Here is a 21,523-nt window from a genome sequence, read left to right as displayed (position 1 = left end):
AGTGACATCTTGAGAAATATAATAAGACACATCTATTAAAGATACCCCTCCTAAAAATTTTCTAAACCCACGATGTTAGCTTCTTTATCTTTTATTAACAGGTTTGCAAAAGCAAATAAAAGGAACATGTTATTTTCTAAACCCAAGATGTTAGCTTCTTTATCTTTTATTAACAGGTTTGCAAAAGCAAATAAAAAGAACATGTTATTTTCTAAACCCAAGATGTTAGCATCTTTATCTTTTATTAACAGGTTTGTAAAAGCAAATAAAAAGAGCATCTTATTTTCTAAACCCAAGATGTTAGCTTCTTTATCTTTTATTAACAGGTTTGTAAAAGCAAAAAAAAGGAAAATGTTATTTTCTAAACCCAAGACTTTAACTTCTTTATCTTTTATTAGCAGGTTTGCAAAAGCAAAGAAAAGGAACATGTTACTAGAAAAGAATAATAATTAAACAACATTTAATTTTTTAAATAAGAATGTGAGTGGGTAGAACATTTAACATCAAAAAAAGAGTTACCCTGGTTTAATTATAATGCTTAAGAATATGTAAGCAATAACACCAAAGCATTTTACAAAGTTTCTATGGCGATAAGTTTTGAACTTAAGCTTTTTTTTAAATTTCAAATTAAAATTAAATCATGACGTATGTAAATGTACTTATGTATGTGTGTATTTATGTATCTATGTATGTTTGTATGTATGTATTTATGTATGTATTTGTGTAAAATTTACGTTATAATACTTAAAAAAATGAAGCGGTTTTTTAAAATGCGAACTATATGTATATTTTTTTTCGCCTAGTATTTATTTTTTTTGTTATATTTGCCATGATGGCGAAGGAGCTAATTGATTTATACAAAAAGTTGATTTGCTTTATTTTAGGTATTATATGTAAATACTTTTGTTTTTCAAGTTTTACATATAAAAAAAGAAAATACCGACCGTTTTTCTATTATGTTTATTTTGTTGTTGTTTTATTTTTATTTTTTGTTACACTTTTTTGATATTTTTATTTTATCTTTAACTTTTAAAATATTTATTATTGCTTTTATTTTGTCTATATTTTTTCTTTAGTATTTATATTATATAGAGCAGCCGTGGCGCAGTGGTTCGAGTTCTGGCTCAGAACCCAGAGGTCCGATGTTCGACGCCGGCTCTAGTCAAATAAGCGATATTGGCAAGGAAGGAGGCGTGAACCTCTAGTTAAATGCTCTCCCGCGGTGTTCCGTGAAAAGACCGTCGGGACTTCTGGGAGCACCTAAATAACCTAAAAAAAAAAAAATATCTTATAATATATATTTTTTGATTTTTGTTGTTTTATTATTGCATGAAGTTTGAAGAACATAAATGTGTGTTTTTCTAAAATAAACGTTGTTTGTTGTGATCTAAATTTTTTTTTGTTAACTGACTATTAATTATTTAAATATAATCTACAAGCAATTGGCAGACGAGTTTTTTATACAAAATCAAGAATCAAAAATCTGAGCGGTTAAAAATAAAAAATGAGAATCATTAAAAAAAAAGTTTGAGCCAGTTTTAAATAATTATTTCAAGTTAGAAAAATACAAAAAGAACTATTTAAAACATTGAAAATACATTATATTTTTCTTATGATGACACATTTTTTCAAATCACGTTGTTCACAATCTTGATCCAATATTTGGAAACGAGTTTATCTCAAAGATTAATTTTGAGTAATATTTTAATATAGTATACTATTTTTAATTCTTCTTCTGTTTCGTAACTTAACACAAACACTACTTACTATTTTAGACTATTGATTAAAACTAATTGAATCAAAAATAACAATAAGAGCATTTAAAAACACCGCAGATTTTAATGTGATTGACATTTTATGAGAAGACATGCTAAGTAATTTTTGTTTGAGATTACAAACAAAGTTGCATTCAAAGGCAACTTACGGTGTTGGGGAGGGTTGTCTGTTGGGGTGTGAAATAAGATGCTTTTAATTTAAAAGAGTGATTTATGAACTTAAAAACTCTTTCATTAATCAAATCACTAGGTCAGATATTGTTTTGTGAACTATTATAAAAGCTTAGGCCCTTACACTAAGGTTTAGCCCGGGCGCCAACAAAGTACATTCTTAATTTTGTAAATTTGTTGATTTACAGGTACGTGTTTTGGCTAGCAGTGGTGGCTTATTATAAAAAGCCATCAAAGCTTTAATAAGCAACAGTCTATAACAAAAATTTAAATTAAAAGAAACAGTTAGACAAGACACGAAAAATGAGATTACTTTCCTCAAATACTAAATTGCTGTTTTGGCCCTTTCAGGGTAAATACTAAATTGCTGTTTGGCGCTTTCAGAGTAAATACTAAATTGCTGTTTGGCGCTTTCAGAGTAAATAACTAAGAGTAAAAAGAGTAAATAACTTCTCTTTATAACTAATAATAATATCTTTATAAATATCTTAATAGGTTGTGAATCCTCTTAAAAATATGGAATTGATGAAGATAGGTTGTAAACACTCTTGAAGATATGGAATGATGAAAATATGTTCTGGTTACTTTTATAAATAAAAATGAATAAATGAAAAAAAAAATTTTTTGCTTTCTTTGCTTAAATGTGCGACTAAATAAAATTTGATTTGTCAATAAAAAGCTTTAAACATGGTTTAGAGATTTTGGGAGCGGTTGCGCTAATGCTGAGAGCATTCACCAAAAGAGGCAGCACTTGTAATCTCCCATAAACATTTTTGATCCGTGCTGAGGCTTCGCAACTTTATCCTAGACAAATCAATGAATATTTTCTTCAAAATGAATTACAGTCAATTGTTGACATATTTATACCCGCTAAAAAATGAGGCGTTGATTTGATGTTGATTCAATGTTTCTCGTCAACATTGATTCCATATTGATTTTTTGTCCAAAATGTTAGCCACTTATCAACGTTGATTTGGTGTTTACAAAAAACGTTGATCGAATGTTGCTTTTCAACGTTTAATCAACAAACATTTTTTCTGGTGATTCAACACTGATTTTTATAATAGTCGACGGCATTTTGATATCGCTTTTTGATGCATATATCAAAAAAATATATATCAACTATTTACGAAATATATATATGTTTATATATTTATATATAAACATATATATATTTCGTAAATAGTTGATATATATTTATATATATATATATATACATATATATATATATATATATATATATATATATATATATATATATATATATATATATATATATATATATATATATATATTTAAACAACTTTAAAATGTATTCTACAAAATAGAGTGCTCAATGTTCTTAGAAGAACAGAGCAATTATAAATTAGTAGGAAATCACTAAACAAAATTTTTTTTTCATTTAACACAGTGTTTCATCAATAAAAAGACTCATCAGAAATGCTGTCATCAATAAAAAAAACTCATTATTTCTGATGAGTCTTTTTATTGATGAAACACTAGGTTAATTGAAAAAATTTTTGTTAAGTGATTTTCTAATAATTTATAATTGATATATATATTATGTATGTATATATGCACATATATAAAATATTTATATATAAAATTTATACATATTGCTCATATCTTAATTTGTTTTGTAAAAAACAGGCTGTAAATAAAGGATTTAGCAAAAAATTTATTGATAGAGCAATTAAAAGCTAACTCAAAAGAATAATGAAATAAAGTAGGCACTGCGTTAAGTAAGAAAGTTTTTTATTGAATTTAACACAAAATTTACATTTTCAAACAATTTATTTAGCGTTTGCAGCATTGTTCATTTTTAAAACTTTTTGATTGAGTCGTGTTCCTGATTGTCTTAAAAATTTCGAAATGCCTGATCAACCTTCGCAAATTTTTGCACCATGATGCTGTCGTGTAATCGCATCTAAATCAAAAATTCAAATCAAATTAAAAAAAAATCAAACTGCAGAAATTATAACAAATAGTTACATAAATGACTGACTAGGGCAAACAAAATATATTTCCTGTAAAAAAAAAAATCTAAAAAAATGCATAAAACCATTCTAACCCACTGTCATATGATACAGGGTGTATATTTTAAAATTTATCTTCAATGAACCACCAGAGACATTAAAACAGGCCCCAGCATCCTCGCTCATCAACAACTTTCCAAAATCAAAAGCCAATTTAAATGGAGTATTACCTCCACAACGACTAGGAGAACTCATCTATTATCAAAAAAATAAAAATTACTTAAGGGTCAGAATACATATTATGTTCATTCTATATGAATGAAATTTATATTAATTTTCATTAAATATTAATCTTAATTTCAATACATGGATTTTTAAAATTGACTCTTGAATCACTTTTCTGATTTGATTCAAAATTTTGAAAATTTGTGGGGGTATTATGCAATCCTTGATATTAAAATAAAAAGCAACAGTAGTACCTTTTTATCTATTTTTGCCATCCAACTCAACGCAACTTTTTGAAAATCTTAAAAAAAAATGTAGTAAAATAAATAATATTGTTATTATTTATGTAAAATATTTTGTAAAAACTTAACCATGAAAAATTACCTAAATGGAAAAAATAAATAAAACTTTGATTAACACATTGAAATGTACATTCTTAAAAATTTTATTTACCCTGGCAAGACAAATGTCTTTCTCTGCTATCCTCTTTATCCAAAACACAATTTTTAGAGCCATTTTCTACCTAGGTATAGATAAATTATACCTACAAAAATTAAACAAAATTTTTAAACATTTTATAGTGATTTTATTTAAACTTGTCAACAAAATTATATTCTATAACATATAGTTCTGATTTCTATTAATTTTTTTACTGCACACGCACACAGATTTTAATTAGAACAAAAGCAACATTAGGACTTTTTTTTTTACCAATATATTTGAAGAAAACATCATTTTCCCTTCAGATAGATTAGTTTCTTTCGAGAAGTCAATGTTATTTTCAGCAACTGAAAAGCTTGCTATTTCACTGTGTAAATGGGGAGTTGATATTGATTTAAAAACATTTATAATTCAGTAAAAAAATAAGCATGTTTATTTTAACAAACCATTATACTACTTTTACAAAAATAGTTAACCTGCTATATTTAGAATCACGTTAGATGTTCTTTAGCTATTTGAGCTATCAAAATAATATCTTCTGTATAGTTCTTCATCACCAACCACAATATCTTCATCACTTTCAGAGAATGCCATTGCCGTCTTTCTCCTTTAATATAAACTTTACTTTTTAAACAAAAACAGTGCATGATTTGTGTAATTCTTTATTGCAAAATTATTTATTTATTTAAAAATAATTTTAGTAAAATTTACTTTTGCTTCTTCCCTTTTTTCTCTTCGGTGTCAGTTTCAATTTTTAAAGTATCTGCTGTTTTCTCTAAGCGTGACTGAGCTTTTTCATAAAAATCTAAACACAAATCTATGTACGTAAAATCATTTATCGATATCTAATAAAAAAATATAATTGAAATATTTGCGGCAAAAGCAGGCGCTATGAGAATGGGGTGCAGTTGGTGCACCGCATAAAAATTAATGAATTTTAATGAAAAACCCATGAAAATTCATGAATTTTTTAGTTTTTAAAAAACACTGAAAATTTAAAAAAAAAATAAAAACATTGTTAAAAAAACTTTTTTTTATAAAGACTCCAAAATAAAAATGTTTTTGTCAACGATTAAAAAAATTGTTAAGAATCTTCTTTAAACATTCTAATGACATTCAGAACATATAATTTAAACAAATGCCTGTTGGTATATTGGATTTAAAATAAGTGATATTAAATGAGAGAATAGTCATATTGTAAAGGGGGGCCCAAAATAAATTTGCACCAGCACATGTTTATCCTCTCCAGTGCCCTGGTCAAAACATACAGTTCAGTATCTAATTCAATTTTTTTACATTTTTTTATAGTAATATGCAAACCTGTAGTGTATAAAATCCTTGCTGGGTATATCTTCCAATCAGAGGTTGGTGCCTGCAAGGTTGTGACAGCTTTACGAATCGCAGCGGAACTTTTAAATAAATGCCAGAAGCTTTTCCCATCATTTTTCATCCAACTTTTAGTAATCACTACCACTACTTTAATTTTTCCATTTAAAAATTAAACAATGGCAAATGACATTTCAATATTCTGGTGCAATTTAATTCTAAACAATCTTATATAAGTTACAAAATAAAATTAAAAATACATTAGAGATTAAAAACAATGAACTTTGTAAAACGCTTTTTATACTTATTAATGTAAAACACCAGCGTAAATATTTTATTATTTCTATAAACATACCAGGTATTTGTTTCACACAAAAAATTTATAATATTTAATTAAAATGCATTAAACTCACTTTAAAATTATTCAATGAACTATATATTTAACAAATTTATAACAAATTTTACATAATGACACATGCACAGACATTCTTTAAAAATTGATGCTCTGCAAGTATAATCAAAATTTTTGTTTTAATTCAAGAAATCAGTGATCATAAGCAATATCACAATGTCTAAGTAGAAAAAAAAAGCATAACCAACTTTTTGAAGAGGTATCATCAAGCCTTTTTTCAAAAGTTTTTTTTTTTTTCAGAAAAATTGTTTTTAGGTTGGCTAATGAATTTACATAACAATTGTCTAAATAAGATGTTTCAAAACAATTAGGAAAAAACTTTCGAACTGAATGACGATTTAGAGTGTTGCATTTTGCAAGATCTACCAAAACCTCTTCTACTAAAATAAACCCTTTGCCTTGAATGACATAAACTCTGTCTCGTAGAATTGATGTGATCTTTTTATTTACCACTTGGACAGAAATTTCTTTACCACTCCTTTCTCTAAGAAAAATATCCAACTTTTTTCTCTCATCTAATTGATTCACTTTTTGGGCAACAGTATGATATGATTTTCGCACCATTTTTTTAATTCAACCCAAAAAGTTTTCAAAAGGAAAAGCTGCTAGATGATCAAGACTCTCCCCAAAGTTAACACAATCATCAGCTAAATGAATCATGCTATGAACATTGTATGTTACCAAGATCTCCCCATACAAAATTTGTACTTCTCTAATTAAACCATATAAGCAACTGTTTAGCAAATGCAACAATTCATTTTTCACCAATTTATCAGAAAGCAGTATGTGCATAGCAATTGAAAGAGAAACAAATAAGTCATAGTTAGTTTTATTTATTTTTCCTTTTTGAAACAACAGGTCCAGCATAAAGCAGAAAGAATCAAAACTCTGTTGCTTTTCACTTCTCAAGTTCATTTAAAGAGTGTGGTCTACATTGAAAATTGGATGGTGTATAACTTCGTAAATTTATGAGTTCATTTGAAATACTGTCTTTAACAGATTAACTTATTCTAATACATCGGGGACCTTTACACCAGTTTATTAGAAGTTTTTTATTTACCCCAAGACATATAAGGTGCATATAGTCCAATGGGAATCCAGTTACCATTGGGAAATTTAACTGAGCAAGCGGAGAAAGACTCTTGTCAAGTTGGTGACCTTCTTCTTTATACAAATTATTTTTAAAAGCCATGTCAGTGCGAAGTTTAATAGTCACATGCAGCTGTTTATACCCATTAGTTTGAAATTTTTTCATATCAAGAATAAAATCTTCAAAGTACTCAACAGCATATGGTTCTTTTCTGTTAATTGTAAATAGTATAGGCCAAATGGAAGTCTTTATACTATTGTACATAGGTGCACCATCAATACTTACAATTAGATCAAGCTTTTCCTTATTTCCAACTGTTGATATATAATAATCAATTGCACTTTCAACTCTAAGATATATATAATCGCCTCCACTGACATATAAAACATTAATTTTTTGAAGAGATTTTTGTAATTTCTGCCTGCATTTTGATATAGATGGAGTAAATTTATTTAAGTGAAATAAAAGTGCATTTAAAGCATCATATTTTATACAGTATTTTAATGACCACTCATATAAAAAATCTTTTGTTGAAGTGAGAGTATCAATACTACTGTATTAACTACTTTCAACTGCAATGTTGTCAACATCACCATAATAAGATTCAACTTTACTTAAACAAAATTTATTTTCAGGCAAAGTGATTGAAAACATAAATATATCGCTGTGCACATCTTCAAAAGAAATCAGAAAAAACCAATTTAAATTGCATTTTGTACTATATGATTTTAGTTTGCAGTCAGAATTTATCAGGCAAATACTTGCAGTCATAAACATTACTAGTTTGCTATGATAAGAGCAATGTTATTATAATAAGCATTAATAAGCCAAATTGCTGCTAAGTTGTGACTTTTTTATTTTAAATTGTTAAAATTTTTATATTAAGATGTTCTATTATCCTCAAATAGTTAAAGAACTACCCTAATTTCATTAGAATAATCTTTATTCAAGAACTGAAAATATAATTACTTAACAAAATATATGTTTTTCAATAAAGTTTATATTCATTTCATAGGTTTTATCTATCCATTTATTCTATCCATCTATAAAGGTTTTAATTATATTACGGTACCGTAATATAATTAAAATTTGAACAAACGTTTATTACCACCAAAAATAACAAAAAAATCCCAGCAGAAAATGCTGTTTGCTCAGCAAATTGCTGTTAGTAAGCAGCTCAATAAATTTGTTTTTTGTCAACAGTAAATCAACGAACGCTCAGTGTTTGTAAATAAACGTTGATTTGCTGTTGATAACATTGCTGTTGCTACAACATCCATTTATAGTTGATCGCCGTTGATCGCTAATGTCAACGCAAAATCAACGTTGATCAACATCAAATCAACGCTTCATTTTTTAGAGGGTAATGCTATACCTATTGGTCAGGAAAGTCCACGAGAACCTGTTGTCGGAGCATCAAGGTATTGGAATAAATAACCCTGCGGCAATTTATTGCTATGAAGCTGACATATTTGCCAATGTAAAAGTTTGTAACTTCTTTCTAAATTTTTCTAATAACACCATTGGATTGTCCGTTGTTGACATTTGTGCAATTGCATTAATCTGCAATCAACTTATTTAACGAAATTTTGTTCGGGTAGAAGTAATCTATAATACTTCGCCTGATTTCGACTACTGCCCCAATAGACGGCAATATATGACCAATGTACAAAGAACCAGGCTTTTTTATTAACAATTTGTTTTCTGAAGTAAATGTTTGACGGCAACACCTATTAATTAAGGTACTTTTTTCATATTCACTAAAGTGTTGTCCTTGCGTTTAAAAAAACAGAGGCATCGCACATTATATATGTTTCCTCGTGCTCATTTTATTTTTTATCGATACTTATTTCTCTCACGTCGCACTTTATTTTGAGTAATAACATTGGATATGTTATCAGTTGTAATTAGTCCAAAGTTCGTAGTAATAGTGATTTTAGTGCAAAGAATTTATAAGCAGTTATATCAGTACCCTGAAGGAATTTAATAAAGTCAGCTTCACTTTCAGAAACTTTACCTGATTTGAAAAGGAGTTTAAGGGTGTCAAAATTCCAACTTAATTTAATTTTCAATTGTCATTGCAAATAAAATTAAATAAAAAAAAAAAATTTTAACAAAAAAAAATTATTAATTTTTTGGTCCCATTTACTCCTTTGGGGGACGTGAAGACAATAGTTTTTTAAAGTTTTATTTTTTTTTTTGGAGTTTAATAATTTTTAAGCAAAATGCAACTTTTGTTGCTATTATGTTTAAAGAATCTAACTTTTTTCAATGCACCCAACTGATGAGCGTCTAATGCAATTGTTGCTCTAAAATATAAAAATCATAGAGTAGTTTGTTCTCAGTCAATTTTTTTAGTGTGTTCAGACTTTTCTTTGTAAGAGGTTCACATTTCGCGTTTTCAGTAGTTTTTCTCTTTTTGATTCTCTTCTTCATCAGGACTTCTTTTTTCTATATTAATAATTTTGTCTAAATATCACAGTTTCTATAAAATTTCTACAAGGCATTATGTCCCTCTCTTTCATTTTTGTCTCATGTCAAAATTACTAGTTTTTGTGAAAGAAAAATCCACTAGAAATTCGTTGGTCGCAACGATGTTTTTCTACACGTTGCCTACTTTTATCGATTCTCATTTCACAAATTTAAATTCCTATCCAAAATTCGGAAGCAGGGAATACTTCACTCTGTTTTTATCAGATAGTCGAGGCTGGGTATTTTGATCCACAATTTTAGAAGGGAATTTATTTTTCCCAATTGTCAATGAATCGTCTTGATGACTTCGGAGAGAAAACGGCTGCTATAATGCAATGTTTACCATTATCCAACTACTCATTATGATCTATACAACTGTCAATTCTCTTGTCTCCTAACAACAAGTTTTATTTTCTGTGACTTTTTGACTTCAGTCTAGCTGCTGTCAGGCTGCTGTCAGGCTGCTTGTCGAGCTTGGTCATCCATTTCTAGTTGTGCAAAAGAAAAGGATTATTAGTTGTTTGTATATTTTGGTACTGTATTTATACCACTCATTTTCAATATATGCGGAAGCAACACGTTTACTCCAATGTAATTAGATAAAATTTTCTGTTATGTACAACGTATTATTTTTAAATTGATTTTTGCCATAATATTCCAAAGAAGTGTAAATACCCTCATTATCAAGTTTAACAAAAATACAAAAAACCGTTAAAAAAAAAAAAACAACCAAAAACAAATCAATTCAATAATTTCTTATCAATTATCAAATCATACAATTTAAATATCAAAGCATAGCCTTCCAAAAAAAAGTTGTGACGCAATCTCCGTCTTCCTAATTCAGACCTTTCCTTGTGAAATTCAACAAAATTTATATATAACTATATTCCTAAGACATTTACAATCATGTCTTTTATATATAAAACTATTCACAAGAAACCATATAACTACGGCTATAAGTCATATGCTATTCACAACTTGACTTTGTTTTTACACTCCCACTTGGACCAACCTTAACCTAAATACTATAACGTTCAGGTGCCTTTTTTTCTAGCGTACTCCTTCGCAACATTGACGTCTTGTTTATCTCGGCAGCTTGACATACATTTCATCGTTGTCTTCTAGACCCTAATCTAAATTGCTATTAACCCTTACGGGTTTGCTCCAAAATGATCCCTGCAACTGTTTCAATCTTTTATTGAGAGCTGCATCCGGTATTGGGGAGCCCACCCAAACCTTCTCTCCAATTTTAAATTTATAAGTTATACTCTTATAACAACCATGCTCATCCTTATCGCCGTCAATTCCTTTAACTCTAGTTTGGTATTGATATAGTTTGTTGGCAGGTGCAGCAGAAGAATTGCAACCATCCTTTGGACTGATGTTGTACCAACAAACTGCCTCCATTATGCAGCACCGAATCGTTTTTGTTGTTGTTCTGACAGATCAATGATATTGCTCTGCAGTAACGGTTTTTTGGTGGTAAGTAAGCACTGAAGCAAAGTTTAACGCTCCTTTAATTCATAAATTATGAAAAAGATGAGTTTCGGAAAGCACATGCATTGGTTTGGTCCTCAAAATTGCGCCATACACCTACTGTGTAGGTCCACAGTCCATTAGGGTAAGATAGTGCTACCCCACATATGGATTTATATCCAAATTAGGTCTTTTCCGAGTTGATTTCACTTTTATTTCCGGTCTTTTTATTGGACTTAGATCAGTTGATTGGCAAGTTATGCATTTCTCGACCACTTGTTTTACTTCTTCCTTAATTACTGACTGGTCAATTTTACGAGGGACGTATTATGTTTTCTTTACGCCATAATGTCAAAAAATTATTGATAAACCGAGAGGGTTCATTAATCATTTTTAACCAATTTTCAAGCACTAGAATAAGAACATTGATCAATTTAAACTCCGACGCAACAAACTTATTATCTACTCTGAGTAGATATTCTTCCACTATATTCGCAATAACCTAAAATCTTTTTCTTCTCAACACTTCATTTGAAGCTTTGTCCCCAATCTAGATTTCAAACCAGTGCAGATTTACAAAGTTTCAGTTTTCCAGTTGAGGCCCAGATTTTGTCCATTGATTACTGCATCAAGTTTAAACATGTTTTTATGTGTTTTGTCATCCTTTCTTAACCAACAAAACATCTTCGATTGTTTTGCCATCAATCATAATAATCACGCCTAGTGCTAATGAACTAGCATCCATCTAACTTTTTAAAACATAAAATCAAACTTTTGTCAGGGAGTTTGCCCTTCTATAAACATACAAAGAAGTTATATGCAACCAATCACATATTGGAAGATTCTCAGTCATTTTTCTGCACAAAGAAAAGACACGCAAAGAAAGGACACATTTTTCTGTACAAAGAAAAGTGACGTCTTTAATTTTACCAAAATCATTTTCTATTCTCCAAAACAACTTTTTTCATTCCGATCTGTAACCGAAGAACACTTGCTCCGTTTGGATACGCAGGACCACCGGCTTACAATATAACCCATACATTTACAAATGGTCGCAACGAGCAGGTATTAGGATACCATTTACAAAAATATCATCAATGTATAATAACGTTCCTTTCAAGATCGTTTTTTGTTGCGATAGAACTTGATTCAACACCGCTTTTATTATGACTGGCGTCACGCTTTTTCCAAACGGTTTTAACAAAGTTTTTTTCCACAATATCGGTAAAAATACAATACTTTTTGATGCAATGGATATGTTTGAGACTCAATGTTTTACTTTTTATAATCCAAATTTTCTTTACTGTTTTTGAAAAAGTTTTCCAGGCCTATTTTTTATAACCATTTTCTACAAAAACATCAACTAGAAATGGTATCTTTTGTTTAATAGTATTATCAGAGCATAATTTTAATGCCATAATAACAAATCCTTTGAAAACTCCATTTGTAATATTTGAATCATGGCATGACTCAGGTTTGATTTAAACGTTAGTTATGACGTCTTTTCGCGAAACTTTAAAATTCGTACGTACCAGTTTCATTGTTAAAAATAGTTATGTTCAGATTAATTTTTTTTATTTTTGATTTCCATGGAATACTGAACATTTTTATGTTGGTTATTAAGTAATACTTTAAATCTTTTTCCGTCTACAATAGGGTTAAAACAAGAATATGAACCATCGACAAATATTTTAAATGCTTTTATATGAATATCATTGGAAACCGCTTGTGCGTTAGCATTACTTTCATGAAACTGTAAAAAAAACTATGCAACTACTGCCATAACTCCTTAAGCAATAGGTCCAGAATTTTTTTATTCATAGATGTCGTGTTTATATAAAAAATACCAATTCAAAAGGCATATATCTAAGTGTTTTTTTATTTCATCAAGCTTAAATTTATCATACAAACGAGATGGTATGGCATCACTCGGGTAAGTTTTTATATTTTTTCACCATATATACACCTGCTTTATTAAGTTTTCCAAGTATGTTTTGAGCTTTACGAATTACTAGTGGAATTGGATTATAGTTATGATCTATCTTTACCGTCAATTCGTTACGCACCTTAAATCACCACAAAATATAAAACATAACGGGTGATTCGGAAGTTATCGGACAAAATAAAAACGTCAATAACTTATTTATAAATAAAAAAACAAACTAATATTAAATTTTTTTTAAATAAAGCATTTATCTTTTAATAAAAATATATTAATTTTTGTATGAAAAAACACCACCATCTGCAATTAATCTCAATTTTGCTCTGGCGCCTTTCATATGCGACTGTAAAATGTTTAAATCATTTTCTTGTAGTTTTAGTTTAATGCGATCAATCAAAACTTGCTCTGTTAAAGCTTGCCAATCTCCCTCGTAAACCTTCTGTGCCAAATGTCCCCAAAAAATTTCCATTAGTCGTGCTTGAGGCACATTTGGGGATTGGATTCTTTATCAACGTAATAGACATATTGGGCCATCCAATTTAGAGAATCTTTAGGATAATGAGAACTTGCTAAATCTGGCCAAAATAAATAGTTAAAGTCTCCATGATACTTGTGAATAAATGGAAAAAGTCGCTTTTCTAAACATTTATTAATATAGATTGATGAATTGATCGCTACAGCCTTGGAAGTGCGAAACAATGGCTCGGACATACCATGGTCAGATATGGCTATCCCCATTAATAATTTTTTTGGAAATTTCTCTTTTCCTATAAAACGAACACTTTCTGGGCATGTCTTTTTGTTGTTTGTGTAGTATCCAGAATTTCCAGGCATGTTTTCCCCTGCAAAACAAAAGTATTTTTCGATGACTAGAAGCGATTTTGTGTTATAGAGTTGGTTAACTAGTTTCCTGCTTCTTTCCTTTGCCTTTATTTGTTGTTCTATAGTGTATTTTGGAGTCTTTTCACGTTTTCTGTATTTAATATTTATTTTTTTTAACTGACGACCAATTGTCGATTGATTTACACCGAATTTAATGCCTATTTTTCTCTGACTGACACCTTTTCGATTGTTGACAAGTCTCGTTAATTCGGCTTTCTTTTCTCTAGTCCAGGATGTCCAGAAATCCTTCCTTTTCAAAATGATTTATGATTTATTTTTTTTTATATTAGGTTTATTTACAAAAAACATTTTTAGTCGCTTTCGAAAAGATTCTCGTTCAGCTGCATTTAACCTCATTTTAAAAAATTGTTTTTCAAATAATAAAGTTTATAGTTTATAGAACGTTTACGCCTACGCATAAAACCGCAAAAACTAATTATTATGCTCAAATAATGAAATTAGGATTTGTCCAATAACTTCCGCATCACCCGTTATCAGTTTTAAACTCTTCCACAATGTCATTTAATCTAAAAAATGACACTATGGAAACCCGTCCAAACCACACAAGTGTAGAAATGTGGACACAAAAAAAAATTAACATGTAGCTCTTACTAATATTTGAAGCCGTTGATACAATTGTAAACAAATAACCTGCTGGTGTGTTTGAAAGACTAGGGGAATGGGTTGGTGCCATCAATGGTGCAATATCTTGAGATGTTGATGCTATTTCAGAAGATTTTTGTATAGTTGATGCTGTTCATAGTATAGTTGGTTGACGCGCCTAATAATTTGACTGATCAGGTTATGCCGTTTACGGATGAACTTTTTAGAAACACCTAATTTATTTTAGAAAGGAAAAGCTGCAACATTATTGAATACTCATATACTCGGCAGTCTTGAACCAAGTGAACTTATGTGTAAAAATTTTAAACCAGTTGATTATCACGGTATAGTATACGGAAGTTTTGAACAAAAGTTACCAACAGCTTTTCTGCATTATCTCAATAGCGTTCACATGCAGCATATCTTGGACATAATAAAATTATTATGGCTATGGAAAGCGTCTAAAAATTTTGATACGTGCGTTGTGGCAAAATATTGTGAAGTACAATTGCTCCAAAATATAATAAAAACTGTCGGAGCTCAGTACCTTTCTACCCTCTACATTCATTCTCTGCATTGCTACTCTTAATAAACACAAATTTGTTGATATTCTGCTAATTATGTTAGATGGCTCCCTACATTGAAACTCAACCTTAATCCATAAACATGTAATTCTGCAAAACACACCAAGGCAAACTAATTGCATATAATCGAAAGGGAATTGAGAAATCATGCCAATATTAAACTCAGTAAGCGGAGATATTTTAAGTATGCTTTTCCTAATCATTAAGAGCAAGAAAATATCCATCAGTTTTTAAAGGTGTCTAATTTTGGGGAAAATCATTATATTTGAACAATACATACCTTCTTGTGTGCAACGCTCACAAGCATTATAACCACTATGCCCTTTAATGCATTTTATAAAGGGTGTGACAGGTGCATCAAAAATTAAAGCATTCATAGTTACTGTATTGTGTTTATCTAAGAAATGTATACTTTCAACACTGGATCGATTCATTTCTGTTTCAAAATCATTTAAATAAGAGAACATGGTGAAGATGGTTTTGTTATACCTGAATAAAGCCCACTAATAAAAATATCACTTGAAGATATTTCAATTATAAAAAAATAGGCCAAAGCTGCATATTTGAACTTCTAAAAACTGGTAGACCAACAATACTAATGTTAAATCGCAGATTTACACAATCAGCAGATACCTATTTGGTTTGCAAGATCTAATTGCACTTTCAACACCAACATGATAATACATACCACCTGCAACTACTTTTTGTGAAACAATAGCTGGTGTTTCAAATAAAGTTCTATCATCTTTAGGGAGTTAAACTCCCACATTTTGAAATATTTTTAACAGATCATTAACAGCCCTATGGGAAATATTGATATCATTTATTCATTGCCAAAGTTCTTCTTGTATATTACATTTGTCACTGCTTGATGAACTTGAGATTCATTTCTAAAATTTGAACTAGCTCAACTAAATGGATTTTTTACAAATACATGTTGAGACAAATTTTTATCTGTTATTTCACCATACCAATTAGAGGATGTATGTAGTATATGTACACATGGGCTTTTATTCCCACTATCTATTATTACCCCTGCATTTTTCAAATCATCTTGACTTATTACATTACTTAACATTGTGCTAACAATTTTTTTTACTTTACGACGATGTGTTCTTGAACAACTTTTCATGTTTAGTGAAAAATTTTGTAAAATTGTTTTCTAAAAAAAATCATAATACTTTTAAGTAGCACATTATAGTTTATATGAAAACATAAAACAAAATATTATCATGAATCAAAGTATATATTATTTTTTTATTATGTATTATATATCATATACATGTATCATGTACATAATATATATATATATATATATATATATATATATATATATATATATATATATATATATATATATCTCTTGTACAGAATATAGTTATAAAATATATTACTTAAATTAGGTGTTTAAATAATGTATTTTTTTATGAAGTCCTTATAAAAAAAAACACATTGTAAAATGAAACAAAACAAAAGTGCAAATATTCAATATAAAATATAAAGAAAGCAGCAATACTTATAGACAACAAATACATAAATATATACTAAGAACTGAACTATTTAATATATATTTTATGATTTCTTATTTTCTCTTCATTACACCTGGCCTTAATAACAAATTATTCATTTTGACTTCGTATAGATAAATGACGAAACGACATTTTAAAGAAAGCATTAAATTTATTCAAAGTAGTTTTTACGCCATGGCGCGCTAGTTCAATTTTATGAACTCATGTATCTGAGACCCACCTTAAAACCTGACGGCTCCTATATGGTTAGATTAACTTGGTATTTTAACTTAGCTTATTGTGTTTGTCTGCATTGGTCCTTTATGAAAACCAACTACCAAACACACCTATACCTGATGCTAGGCAGCCCATTATGGGTCCAAAAGTAGGCTTCCTAACAGGGTATAAATATGGGCAATTCTGCGAAAAAGACAAAAAAGTTATGAAAACGCATACTAAACTCCATAAATCTTTTTTTTAAATATATAAAAATATTTTTACACAAAAAAGTTATTAAACAAAATCATTTTATTATACCATAGCGTGGTTTAATATTTTTAATATTATATGTAACTTTATAACATTTACTATATTACTTTGATTTTATTTGTCGATCGAAAGTTAACGTTCACTGGTTTATTTTTAAAATTAATGTAATATATTGATAATTTTCTTTGATAATTTTAGTTTAATTTTTATTAGCATTTATGAAGTCGTTTTTCAATATTAAAAATTTTTAATTTTTAATTTTGAAATAATATTAATAAAAACACAAATAAATGATATATTCAAGAAGCTACATAATCAGCAAAGAAACACAGCATGAAACTCTAAAATTATAGTTGAGAATCTCTGAAAAAATACGATTTGAATCTAGTTTTCTTCGAAACCAAGGACTATCTTATCGTCGAACAGCCAATAAGTTAATTAATGGATATTCAGTTGGTGCACGCATTTAAAACCGTTATACTAAAACAAGTGACATTAAGGATTGGGACGATCTAGTTGCCCAACTATAACAACACAATGAGATGAAGGTTTATTAATTTGCTTGATGAAACTTGACAGACAATTATCCTTAAATAAACATCAAAAAGCAAGGATTTGCTGGTGCAATCAGCATAAAAATTGGCCTAATAGCAAGTGGCGAGATATTCTCAGACAAAATGAATATTGAGGTAGATATGCAATAACTTTGTTTTGTGCTACGACGATTACCTCAAGAATGAGGTAATTTTATTTGAATTGTGCATCAAAATGAACCAAGCAAGGTGGTAGCAGTGTATGGATTAGGTTCTGCATGAATTATGCAGGCCTTAAATACTGTCGATTATTTGAAGGTCACTTGCTGATAGATATATTGAAATTTAAGATAATTGCCTTCTTACCTCAATCAAAATATTTAAAGAAAAAATTAGCAATATCATATATCAGCAAGATAGTGCATCGTGTCATTCTGCAAAAATATGCAAACAAATATGATGGTTTGAAGACAACCAAAAGAAGACATGAGTTGATGAAGGCGTTATGTCGCAAAAATACAAAATTTTTAAACTTTATATTAATACTCACAGTTAAATATTACTTACACAAATACACAAAAAACATAAAAATTGGTTACTATATCCCTCCATAAATAATAAAAAATCTTTGCTATATAAAAATATCTAGAACAATATCTGTTCAAAACTTTAACTCCTTATGTCTCAGTTCCATATTGGTGTAACATAACACCTTCATCTACTTATGTCTTCAAATGTTAATAACATGGTTCCCAGCTAACAGCCCTGACTTAAAATGTATAGAAAATTTACGATCATGGTTAGATCATCTCTTAGAAAAATTGAGACTTCAAATGTTTAAAAACTAAAAATTGAAATTAGGAAATTGCTTGACAATGTGCCTAAAGAAATACCTCAAAATCTTTAAAGTTCAATGTCAAAGAGACTAATTCAGTGCTTATTAGAGAAAGGCGATTCTGAAAATATTATAATACCTTTTTTGAATAATTTTTCTTTTGTAACTATTTGTTTTGATATACTATTTGAAATATATTCTTAATTTTTGGCCAACATTTTTTTATAAATTAAAATAACATGTTTAGACCTTTTTTTTCGATTTCCATAATTTAGATTTTATTTGCATTTAGATTTTATGTATAATAATAAAAAATTGAATTTATTTTATTTTGAATTAATGCTTTATAAAAAAAATTAGTGAGCTCTAATTTATAGTCATATATGGCATATATATGTGTGTGTGTGGGTGTGTGTGTGTGTGAGTGTGTGTGTGTGTGTGTGTGTTTTCAAAAAACAAATGACCAAATTAAACTATCCCCATTCCAAAGAAAATTATTTTATAATTACTTTCTGTAACTTCCCGTTAACAAAAAAATATAGTAATTAAAAATTTTTTACAATAATTTATAACTTCCTGTAAAATATTTTTTCTATAAATTGATTTTTTTTTGAGATTTAGTAACTCTTCCTAATGATCCAGCGATGGTGAAACTCCGAGTCGAAGATAAAAGTTAGATAAGTGTTTTTTACTAATTAATTATATATATATATATATATATATATATATATATATATATATATATATTATATATATATATATATATATATATATATATATATATATATATATATATATATTATAAATAAATAAATTTTCAAAATTAGACAACTAAAATTTTTCTAATTTTGTCCACCTACTGGAACACTGTGCTCTGGGTAAGTTTTGTGATATCGGTTAGGACGTAGGCGTGAACTTCCAAATATATGCTGTTCCGCCGTGCTCTGTGACAAGACCGTAAGGACACCTAAATAACGTTTTAAAAAAAAAGAAATATATCTTTTAATCTTGAAAAAAATTATGAATACTAATATTAGTAAACATTCCAAAGAAGATAAAAAGATCATCTATCTGAAAAAGTAAAAAATAATAAACTTGTACGCTCAAAAAAAATTTTTAAATGATTTGAAAACAATTAACAAAACACACTAAAGTAGCAATGGCTGAAACTTAATTTTATTTAATTTGAGAGATTTTTTATTTTATTTAAATCATTGAATTTGATACTGGAAGTTACTTTTATAATAGTTTTCTTCCAATAATCAGCTAAATGCATATTTAATGACCAAAAATTAGAAATTTTTGTCTAAACGACCGTGTGAGACATACTACCTTCTACTTACCCAGTCAAGACGCGATATCAATATCATATCAGATTGATATCAAAACCTTTTCAAGCTATGATATCAAATAATGATATCATAGTGATATCATAAATTTGGGAAGTTAACTTAATTTATAGGAGAATTTCCAGGGCGGAGGCAGGTTTTTAATTTCTCCCGTCAAAAAAATGCGCCTTACGCTATGTTGTAAGTGACGCAACTACGCCCACTAAGCAAATAGAAAAAATGGGGGGGGGGGGTGAGTAAGGGCGGATCTCGACCATGTAGTAAAGGCGGTGGGCAATTTTTTCTTTTCGTTCAATCCAAACGGTTAAAGGGGGCGATATATGGGTTTAACAGGTTTAAAGATTTACAGGTTTAACGATTTTTAAGCAGGCAAGCCCAAAAAAAAGGATTTTGACTACACAATTTTATGCCACTTTTAAACAGCATACCAAATTTACTTACGTTTTTATATTTTTTAAATGTTGTTATAAAAAAAACATTAAAGGGGGGCCATCGCTCCCATACCCTGCCTCCTATGTATCCCCTAAATCCTCCTGCCTTTGGGCTGAAGGATTTACAGGGATTTTCTTTTTACTGTTTCATTGAGAAGACATATGTTATTTTTACTTTGAAACTTTTTTTATATATAAATATATAATAAATATATATACCAACAAATGATTGTTTTGCCCAATATCTAATATAATAATAATATATTCGCCCCAGGGCTCATCAGCACGTCAAGGAATATATTTATTCCGGACATGGACAATTGGAAAAAGAAAAATTTAGCACTGAAAAGAGAAAGACAAAAATACAAATGGATTTATGTACATCGTGAAATAAACAGTTATATATATTATTATATAACAAGATTAAAAAAAAAAAAGACATACCAAGTTAAGCCTTAACAACAAGAAAGAAGATCATTTTTGATCAAATAAAAAGAAAGCTAATGGTTTTGACAACCACAGTAATAAACTGATTTAAATGACACAAAAACTTATGAATATTATTAGGCTGATTGAGAGAAAGTTTATAGGTAATATTTTTTTAATTTTTTATTTTGTCGCTAAATTAGAAAATGATATAAAGTGATTGTCAAAAAGAGATGGTTAATGTTTGCCTGAACTATGACCTCTAATCATATAGCTAATCCCAAACAAAAGTATGGAGTTACATTTAACCCGTCCTGTTAAGGACACCATTGAAGTCTTGGCTTTTCCAGGGGTTTCCATGCCTATTTGTTAGCTGTTATATGATGAGAGGTGATAATAGAAAATTTCTAAAGTTGTTGTTCTGTATTAGAATAAACAGTATAGACACTAATCATTGAAATCGAGTCGTCTATTTTATATAGAAAATCTATAGATAACATTATCAAAACAAGGAACATTTTCTTGATGGATATACATTAATGCCAAACCGTTAAGTCGATCTTCTGACGTCGGTTAA

The 21,523-nt window shown here is 28.8% G+C and overlaps 3 long non-coding RNA genes across 3 annotated transcripts in view; 1 reads left to right on the top strand and 2 right to left on the bottom strand.

The window, feature by feature from the left end:
* Nucleotides 1-1,429, top strand: part of LOC136084545 (uncharacterized) — a 17,048-nt gene extending 15,619 nt beyond the window's left edge. Inside the window, exon 4 of the long non-coding RNA XR_010640624.1 lies at nt 1,077-1,429. This is a non-coding gene — a long non-coding RNA (uncharacterized LOC136084545). The remainder of the gene's footprint in view (nt 1-1,076) is intronic.
* A 2,255-nt stretch (nt 1,430-3,684) lies between these two features.
* On the bottom strand, nt 3,685-4,169 carry LOC136085009 (uncharacterized). Its single transcript, XR_010641001.1, has 2 exons — nt 4,018-4,169; nt 3,685-3,873 (listed from the first exon to the last, which is right to left on the bottom strand). It is a non-coding gene; the product is annotated as an uncharacterized LOC136085009 (long non-coding RNA).
* A 41-nt stretch (nt 4,170-4,210) lies between these two features.
* LOC136085008 (uncharacterized) lies at nt 4,211-5,249 on the bottom strand. The gene is made up of 3 exons (XR_010641000.1): nt 5,065-5,249; nt 4,601-4,691; nt 4,211-4,448 (listed from the first exon to the last, which is right to left on the bottom strand). It is a non-coding gene; the product is annotated as an uncharacterized LOC136085008 (long non-coding RNA).
* Between the last annotated feature and the right edge of the window lie 16,274 nt (nt 5,250-21,523).

Source organism: Hydra vulgaris, chromosome 09, assembly GCF_038396675.1.
Source record: "Hydra vulgaris chromosome 09, alternate assembly HydraT2T_AEP".
In the NCBI taxonomy this organism is placed as follows: domain Eukaryota; kingdom Metazoa; phylum Cnidaria; class Hydrozoa; order Anthoathecata; family Hydridae; genus Hydra; species Hydra vulgaris.
This window is presented reverse-complemented; position numbering and strand designations above follow the sequence as displayed.